This window comes from Podarcis muralis, chromosome 9 (assembly GCF_964188315.1).
Source record: "Podarcis muralis chromosome 9, rPodMur119.hap1.1, whole genome shotgun sequence".
NCBI lineage: Eukaryota > Metazoa > Chordata > Lepidosauria > Squamata > Lacertidae > Podarcis > Podarcis muralis.
Genome location: NC_135663.1, coordinates 35,812,828 through 35,822,686, shown reverse-complemented (window position 1 = coordinate 35,822,686; position 9,859 = coordinate 35,812,828). Strand labels below are relative to the sequence as shown.

The window sequence follows — 9,859 nt, the reverse complement described above, 5'->3', positions numbered from 1 at the left end:
AGTCACACTCTGATTAGACTCATTGAGATCTATGGGCATAAGTTGGTCATTGCTAACTTGTCCATAAGTTTCTGTGGATCTACTCTATGACTTAATGGGGTACAGCCCCATGATTCTGGTTGCATTTCCCTTATGTATTTATTCATTAAAATGGTATGTTCTTTTCGAACACACCTTCAAAGTAGCTGCTGAGTTGTGACATAATAACATTACAATCAATATAAAACAATCCTGCTTGAATCCGGTTTCTCACAGGCATCTGGTTGGCCAGATCCTGAGAACAGGATGCTGGACTAGACGAGCCAGTGGCTTGATCCAGCAGGCTCTGCTCATCTTCATCAGTCAAATGCCACTTGTACTCTGAGTTTACTATCTGAAACTGCTTTAGTTCAAGAGCTCCAGGACCTTACAAATTTAGAGCATTACAATTATGTAATTTCAGTTTCCCTTAGCAACAAGAAGAAATTAACAATGCAAAGCAATGTAGGATCCCAGTTTGGGAAAGACCAGCTGGGAGATATGGAAACTTCCTGCAGCCATAACTGCCATGGAAGTACTTTTAAGTTGAACAGGAACCTTGGCAAATTAAGGGATTGTCTAGGCTAGGGTTTGATCACATTTATCCTGTTTGTGTTTGCTTTTTCTGCAAAGGGAGTAATTTAGGTTTCTGTAATTTGGGGGCATTGCATTTCTTTCTCTGTAACATTTACATGTCTTATACTCTTATCTTTGCAAACTTATTATTTCATAAAAATTTGTGTGATCTCAGATTATTTTAACACTCTCATGCTTATAGCTTTAACATCCCACTACTTAAGGAGGTTTCAGAAAGGCCCTAGCCAACTTCTAGAGGCTGTTTGATCTAGTATATAAAATTTAAATCTGGTTAGCTTGTGCAGTTTTCTGATTTTGTGCAACTCTGAAGAATCAAAAGGGGAAAAAAATGTATATAAGCATAGTTCCTCTGCTCAGGAGCATACCACAATTAGCGACGAGCATAGCCAGAAAACAAATGAAAGCATTGAGGAAGTAGTGGGCATGGAATGGAGAGTTGCAGAAAGTGACAAGTTATTCACCCACCCCAAAACACTGAGACAAATTTTCTGTGACTCCAACTGGAGCAATTTGGAGACTGATTGTCCACAATTTATCAGATTATTCAGGCCTGAATTTTACAGGAGATAAGCATCAAGCTTGGTGTTGTCCAGGGGTGCCAACCTGAATAAAATATTGGGGGAGCCTAGGAAAGCCCCGCCCAAATAGTCACATGACACAGTACACACACTATTTGAATGGCAATGCCCATCAACTTTGGGGGGGTCGGTCCCCTCAAATATTTTCTTGGGGGAGCAAAAGACCCCTTGGCCCCCTAGGAGTTGGCTCCTATGGTGTTGTCTGAGGGTAACTGAGGGCGAAAACACAGTAAACTCTGGTGTGGACAAGATGTAAGCCCAGTGAGTAAAACCAGCCACCCCACTTGTATGTCATCACATTGCATTCCATATTATTTTCCACATCAGAAAGGGATGGCACTGTAATGATGAAAGATATATCTCTGTGTTTTAAAGATGAACACAGTGTGAGTAGAAATTATATTTAATTCATTGGGGTGGGGTGTGGAATCAGGAATGTTTTAAGAAGCAGAATTCTGGAAAAGGAAACTGAGGCGGGTTTGACATACTTTGCAAGTAAGAGGTTTTGCTTTTACTCGGAATTCCGAAGTGAGCTTTTGTACACCTTTCAGGTGCCTAGGGGGAAAGCGGGGGTCTTTTGTCCCCTGGAGACCACGATCCACTTAAAATTCACCCAACATGACTAGCTCCTGTAGCCTTGCAGTAATTGTGTTTGGCCAGTAGATGGAGCAGCTGCAGCAGGTAGCAGCAAATCTGTAGGGACACTCCTAAAGCATTCAAAACAACGGAGCAGCCCAGCTCCCTTGACTCCCCCTTTGCTTGTCAGCAGCTGGACGCCTGACAGGGACTGGGGAAAAGAGCAGCATGGGAAGAAGGAAGAGGAATGGCGCTGAGCCAGCGTTCAACACAAAGAACCAGCAGCAGGTTGAGACTTTTTCCTGCACAGTGTGTTTCCTGCTGCTGACAGCCCCAACTCAAGCTGGAGAATGGGGCCCCCTCTGCCTCTTTCAGAGCACAGCTTCAGGATCCTAAAACCTACAGCAGTCAGGATGGTGCCAAAAGGGTGTAAACAAATACGGGTGCATGCTTGTAAGAACAAAGAAAGGCAGAAATTCCAGGGGACCTCCTCAGTCCTTCACTTTTGAGATGGAGGACATAATTCATGCCTAGGACTAGACTTGGATTTGCTTTTTAATGCCCAGGTTCATGGCCCATAGCTCAGTGGTAGAGAGCATCTGCTTTGCATGCCAAAGATCCTGGGATCAATCCCCAGCAGGGCTAGGAGAGAACCCAGTCTGGTACATTGGAGAGCCACTGCCAATCAGTGTTAGACAACCCTGATAATGTAGCTTCCTGCCTTCCTAAGAATGTTTTTAAATGTGTACAGAGTGCCTTCATGCAGGAGCAGCCAGTGACTACAGACATCTCCATCACTTACAGAATGAAGGAGAATGGCCTTTTGGAGGGGCACCCCTAGCTGAGCTTTTTTTAGATAACCCCCAAATTGTTGAGCTTTTTCTTCTTCTTCTTCCAGAAACTACTTGCCTAAGATCCAGGAGAAAGTGCCACCTTTCGGAAATCCCTCCCGAATGTCAATTCCGCCTTTGAAACCCCGGTAATGTAATGCAGCCCTACTTGAACCTGACATCTTTGAAATTAAGCGCTGTCTGTCTCCACTCTAAATCTATCTATTCCCTGCCTTTTCAGAATAGACTGAGTATTCAGCAGAGTAACTTTGTGAGAATAGGATATGGAGAAATGTGGGGAAGGGCTGTAGCTCAGTGGTGGAGAACTCTGCCTTGCATGCAGAAGGCCAGAAATTCAACCCCTGGCATCTTCAGGTAGGAGATGCCAGGAAAGCTGCTGCCAGTCGCTGTTGAGAACACAGAGCTGAATGGGCCAGTAAAGGTAAAGGGACCCCTAACCATTAGGTCCAGTCGTGGCCGACTCTGGGGTTGCGGCGCTCATCTCGCTTTATTGGCCGAGGGAGCCAGCGTACAGCTTCCAGGTCATGTGGCCAGCGTGACTAAGCCACTTCTGGCAAACCAGAGCAGTGCACGGAAATGCCATTTACCTTCCCGCCGGAGTGGTACCTATTTATCTACTTGCACTTTGACGTGCTTTTGAACTGATAGGTTGGCAGGAACAGGGACCGTGCAATGGGAGCTCACCCCGTCGTGGGGATTCGAACCGCCGACCTTCTGATAGGCAAGCCTTAGGCTCTGTGGTTTAACCCACAGCGCCACCCACATCCTTTGAATGGGCCAGTAGGACTGGCTTAATGTAAGTCAACTTCCTATTTTCCTATGTGCCAACATACTTAGAGTTGCCAACTATATTTCCATTCCATGTTTTTTTTTAAAGGTTGTGTATGACAGAACTCGGAAACATAGCTTCATCTGCCAAACTTCAGCTGGTCAACAGCACAGTGCAAGCTGCCTGAGAGACAAAAGTAATAGCAACCTCAAGTGCAGTGACACAAAGGTGCTTTGCAAAATGTTTTTAAATTATCTATACAGTGGTACCTCAGGCTACATACGCTTCAGGTTACATACGCTTCAGGTTACAGACTCCGCTAACCCAGAAATATTACCTCGGGTTAAGAACTTTGCTTCAGGATGAGAACAGAAATTGTGCTCCGGCGGTGCGGTGGCAGCAGGAGGCCCCATTAGCTAAAGTGGTGCTTCAGGTTAAGAACAGTTTCAGGTTAAGAACAGATCTCTAGAATGAATTAAGTACTTAACCAGAGGTACCACTGTATTGTACTGCAACCAGAAACACTAAACAGAGATCAGAAAAGTGTGAGCTAAGTGCCCAGTACCTGGGAATGGGGCTGCAGCTCAGCAGGAGAGCATCTGCTTAGCGTGAAGAAAGCCTCAGATTCAATCTCCAGCTTCTCAAGTTAGCGCTGGGCATGTCCTCAGTCTGAAACCCTCAGGAACCATACTGCCAGCCAGTGTAGGCAATACTGAGCTCAATGGGTTAATGGCTCCTGTTCCTAACACACAGCGGAGGAATTATGTGCAGCAACTGTCACAGCACAATCCTAACCATGCTACTCAGAAGTCAGACCTACTGTATTCAGAGAGCCTTACTTCCAGGTAAGTGGGGATGGGATTACAACCTAACATCTGTTCTTAGATGATTCATTTATAGCAACACATTGCAAATACTCTTCCAGTCTAGTTCACATGGGATGGGAGACATTAAAAGAAGAATCAAGTTAGGAAACGTTGCTATGAGCAGAAAAAGTCACAGGCCATAGCTGGGTGGAAGAGAACCATTAATAAATGTGAAACTCTGAATTAAGATTCCATCTCGCATTAGACAGAACATGAATTCAGTCTTACTCCTTTTTACAATGAATGTAATATTGCATCAGAATAAATACAGTGGCTTATGAGTCGCTTACAGAGTGCACTATTGCTACGAGGTACGCTTCCAAAATAAGGAAAGGGCGGGGGGACTTACTTTGTCAGACCTAGTTCAGTCCCCATCATCCTCATCCATTTATAATCCCTGGACTCCCAGTATCTTCAACATGGTACCTATTTTACAGTGTATAAAATTTACACCATCAAGCAAAATCCCAGTCTATATCTACAGGACTCTGAATCTCCTTTTAAATAAGACATTAGTAAGCATCACATCAGAAAACCTTCCATTAATACTGCTTCGGATCTCCTGTCTTACAGAGCCAGTGATTGAATTCTCTACCCCCGCAGGAAAAATTAAAATATGGCAGATAATATTGTCTTCTCTCAGTGATTCTGTTTTCTGCTGAGACTATCATAAGGAGTGCTGTGTTACTTTTCTCTGACAACAACACAGAGGAAAATAACACAACACTTCATATAATGTCTAGTTGCCCAAAGTCCATTGCAGCCAAGAAACGGTTCATGACCTCAGGGCATTTTTTTGTCAACAATTGTCATGGCCGTTACAGGTGTGGCATGGGAGGGGGGTATTTTTTTATATATTTTTTTGCTTCTGCTCACCTCTAGAGGCTGGGAAGAAGTTAGGCAATTTTGTCCATGGTGAGGTTAATGGGTCCTACTGTCAAATTAGCACCAATTGTGGCTGCTCATAACGCTTGCAAAACCTGCAATGTGCAGCTTGCGCCAAGTAATGGTGGAACTGGTGGCCCTGCAGATGCAGTTTGTCTACCGCTCTCATCATCCCTGTTCATTGGCCATGCAGGCTGGAGCTGATGGGAGTTGGGAGTCCAGGGTCGTGGGTTCCCTATAGTCACACCAGCTCCTATTATCTATGGGTGCATGCATTTGCTATCCCGTAGGTCAATTACTAGGGCCAGAGGAAGGAAACCACAAATAGGAAGGAGCTAAACACGATCCCACTGGCCCTAAAACAGAACCCCCAGCACAAGGGATCAATTCTCCAATTTCCTTGCCCTAGTTAATCTTGTTAAGTGTTGCAGTGCAAGATACAATCCTGGCATGCTTGGGGGAGAAGGGGCTTTGCTCCTTGCTCTGAAAATTCTCCTGCTATGGAGAAATGCACCCACTCTATCATAGGCCTGCTGTAAGAATTTCCGTGCCGAGTCAGGCTCCTAGTCCATCTCGCTCAGTCTTCTGCGCCTGCCCATAAAGAGCCAGGCAGGCAAGCCAACAAGCCGGAAGGGCATCGTCATAATATCTTCCACCTGCTGCTTATTCCCCAGTGCCTGGTAGTCCAAAGTATAATGCCACTGAGCAGGAAGCTTGCAGAAACAGTGCCAACAACAAGGAGGCTGAGTGCTTATGTTGGTTACAGCAGAGTCACCCTGACTTGGCAGCAAGTGCCGCAGAAGGAGCTTGCGCTGCCTGTGTTTTAAGCAAGCCAGGCAAAGCCAGGAGACCAAAGGCAGATTCCGGAGAGGTGGCAGAACCGCCTTGTCCACTTAACACCTCTGTTGGTACAGCAAACACTGGGAGTCACTGCTCTTGTTTACTGAAATATTGAGAGGGCTTCCTGCAGCTTATCCACTGTAGCAAAGCCGGGAATGGGGAGGAGGGACGGGTGGGGGGTGGCTTTCAGTCTCTGGGCATGAAGATTCTGTTTGGATTGCTCTCAGACAACCCTTAACAGCTGGTTATAATTATGTGCTGCAGCTTCAGAGGAAGTCGCTGGCTGTGGGGAGTGTGCAGCGCTTGGCTGCAGATCAGCTGCTCTTAAGGGTACAGCTGAGAGATGGAGACTCAGAACAGTGGCACTGAGTGGAGGGGAGGGGGGAAGCCTAATTATCTGCCACTTGAGAGCAGGGCTCCCTTGTCGAGTCATTACATGTTGGTGAGAGTCCCTCAGCATACATATATCCTAAACGATGTTCGAATGAAGGAAGGGCCGGGTTTGGCGGCCAGGAATCTGTACCATGGAGGATTGAAACTTTTAAAAAGAACAAAATCATCTGCTTCTATCCGAGAGTTTTGTTTTATTTTTCTAGCCTGTGATTTGATTTAAAGCTTTTGGAAGAAGGGAGAAAATATCCTAGTAGGGAGATGATGTTGGAATAGTGACTTCTGGCCTTAATGTTTCAAACTGCATATCTATGAACAGAGCTCATGAAAATGCAGCTCTTTTGATTCTCACCAAGGTTCCTAAATACTTTCCTGCACTTACTTTTTCCTTAGGTTTATCTCCCCACCTCTCACTCCCTCACTATCCCACTCTGTGTTTCACACTGAATTGTTGGAAGGTGCAATCCTATACCCGGGAATAAATTCTACTGAACATAATGGGACTTACTTCTGAGTAAATGTGTGTAGGATTGCACAATAAATCTCTGAAGCAAGATTTTAAATAGTTTGGCCCACTTGTCCAAGATCACTTTAAAACCAGGCATTATTGTTAACTCTTAAAATTCTATTGACACTCTGTTTTAGATTGCAATTTTGATGAAAGATAAGAGTGTTACACACACTCCTATACTGTACGTGTCTACTGAAAAGAAAGCTTTGTTGAATTCTACAGGACTTCCAGGTAAGTGTGCATAGAACTTCACACCAATTGCACAAGCCTAACTATGTCTACTCAGAAAGGGGTGTACTCCTGGGTAAGTGGGGTTAGGACTGCAGCCTAAATCTCTGCAAATCAGTATATCCAGTGGAAGTGATTAGTGAATCATTTATGTAGTTCCTAGGGTTGATCATGCAACATGAATTCTGTTAATAAAGAATGTAACTAAACTGCACTACAGAGACGTACTGTTTCTTAAATTGCTTTCTAAAAGTTTTATTGTAATAACAATGAAATACATTTTTGATTATGCAATAAATTAATAATGCTATATGTTAACATTCCAGGTAACACTGAGCATTTTTTAACAGTTGCTTATAAAATAAAATGTAATATACATTTTCCTGTGGAATTACATGGTATTTAATGAGTTTTATTCATGGAAGACAACAGTTGTGCTTGCACATCATTGTAAACAATAGTTATTTATTTTCTGTGAATATGCAGGTGGCATCCACTTTGCTCCTTCCCAGCTTGACCAGGAGCCACAAACTACAATACCTGGCTTAGTTACAACATACATGGAATTTGGAGCCCAGCTGTTTTCATATCATTGTCTGCTTCACTAAGTTATTTGCTTTTTAGCTATGTAGTTTGAGATGTTTTAATCACAGATTTGTAATGGGTGTATTTTACTGTGTTCTGAACTGCCAATAATAATTATATAATTTAAGTGTTACTTGTGAATCAGGGATCATGGTTTGTTTCTCTCAAACAAACCATGATCGGTAAGCCCAATAACAAACCTTGTTTCCACAGTGGCCTGGTTTGCATAGCACAGCAAGTAAAAATATGGCTTCCCAGGACTGTGCAAAGGATGGACTCCTGGAGAGTAGCTTGTAGTCACTTTGCTCCTCCCCAGTCCTTTTCGCTCCCACATTGTACTGAACTAAGTCAAATTCTTGCTGTGTTATCCGAATCAAGGCTCATGGTTAAGCACCGTCCTCACTGACCATGTGATTGTCTCATGCACGGTAAGTCATGCTATATGCTTTATGATTTACCGTTATGAGCAAATCTGGCCATACTCTCCATTGCAACCACTTACAAATGTCAGGTCGGCGGTTCGAATCCCCGCGGCGGGGTGCGCTCCCATTGCTCGGTCCCAGCGCCTGCCAACCTAGCAGTTCGAAAGCACCCCCGGGTGCAAGTAGATAAATAGGGACCGCTTACTGGCGGGAAGGTAAACGGCGTTTCCGTGTGCTGCGCTGGCTTGCCAGAGCAGCGATGTCACGCTGGCCACGTGACCCGGAAGTGTCTCCGGACAGCGCTGGCCCCCGGCCTCTTAAGCGAGATGGGCGCACAACCCCAGAGTCGGACACGACTGGCCCGTACGGGCAGGGGTACCTTTACCTTTACTTTAATCTCTGTTAACAAAGTGTTCAACTTAGTTGGTCTCTAAGGTGCTACTGGAAGTTTTTTTTTTAATTTTGTTTCAAAATGTAAGTTTGCAGGAGCAAATGAGATTGCTACATGCATAACTGGGAAAAACAAAACACAATGACTAGTGATTTCTCTTTAAAAGCTCTCCTGAGCCTGAAATAAATCTTACTTCCTCATTGGCAAAGTACAGCATAGCTAAAAGCTCAGCTGGGTGCATGGCCAACCCAAGTCATTGCATGCTGCCTGTTAAGTACACAAGTTTGCAAGGAAAGCTAGCTTTTGTCCTGCTATTCTTCTTGGTGTCCTTCAACACAATTCTTTTCAGCATCTCCCAAAGCCTCACTGCTAGAGTATGTGTAGTGGTCAATAAATGTATTGTGGATGCCTCTGAAAAGGTTTACTCAACAAACAGTAGCAGAACTGTTATATTGCACCAACAATTCACATAGAGTTGTTTTGAAGTTGGTTCTAGGTGGAACAGCTGGAGGCATCTTCTAATCTTCAACACAAAAGATTAAAGCAGCTACAAGGCTATAAACAAGCAGCTGAGAGCCTTTGTTATAATGGCTAAGAGCATAAAATCAGCTGTGAGTAAGACCTATGAACTAGCCTGCGCATCCTTTACCAGCATTGAAGTAAGGCATCACCTTTGTGGAATTTCGCTAGGTAAGTGTTGACTATCTTACAGATTCCTCTGCAAATGGAAAAGATAAGAGCTTGGCAGACTCCAGGTCACTGTTATTTCTCACATTTACAATCCACCCTTTCCTCTCCCAAGGGTCCCATGATGGCATTACAGGAGGATTACTCCTCACAACTATCCTTTCAGGGAGATTAGATTGGCAGTATGTGACTGAGTAAAGTGCATCCTACGAGCAACATGGGGATTTGAACTCAGGTCTCCCTAGTTCAAGTCCTTCACTCTCACCACCATGTTCATTGTTTATTAGAGTAGCACAGTAGAGCCAAAATGTACTTTTTTAAAAGCACGTTTCAGCATTTTCAAAGCTATGATTGGTTCCCACTCTCTCTCTGCTTTTAGAAAAACTATCAAGGCACATCTTTTTTTAGTTTGGCCATTTAACATTGCTTTTAGTAGTACTGTTGCTTATAATGTTTTTAACAGTGGTTATTGTTGGTTTTAAGATTGATTCTGCATTACTCCCCGTGTGTCCATTTGAAAACTAGGTCCACTCTGTTGCAGTCAGGCAAGTTAGTGAAGTCCTTTCTGCCAGAACCACATGGCAGTCCACTTACAAATGCAGGAACATAGGAAACTGCCTTATCCTAAATCAGACCTTGGCATTTATTTACTTAAGCTTCCAACT

At 44.0% G+C, this 9,859-nt stretch overlaps 1 long non-coding RNA gene across 1 annotated transcript; it reads left to right on the top strand.

Annotated features, from left to right (window-relative positions):
* Nucleotides 1–1,968: 1,968 nt before the first annotated feature.
* Nucleotides 1,969–6,909, top strand: LOC144328865 (uncharacterized). The gene is made up of 3 exons (XR_013394179.1): nucleotides 1,969–2,057; nucleotides 2,668–2,748; nucleotides 3,498–6,909. It is a non-coding gene; the product is annotated as an uncharacterized LOC144328865 (long non-coding RNA).
* Nucleotides 6,910–9,859: the final 2,950 nt, after the last annotated feature.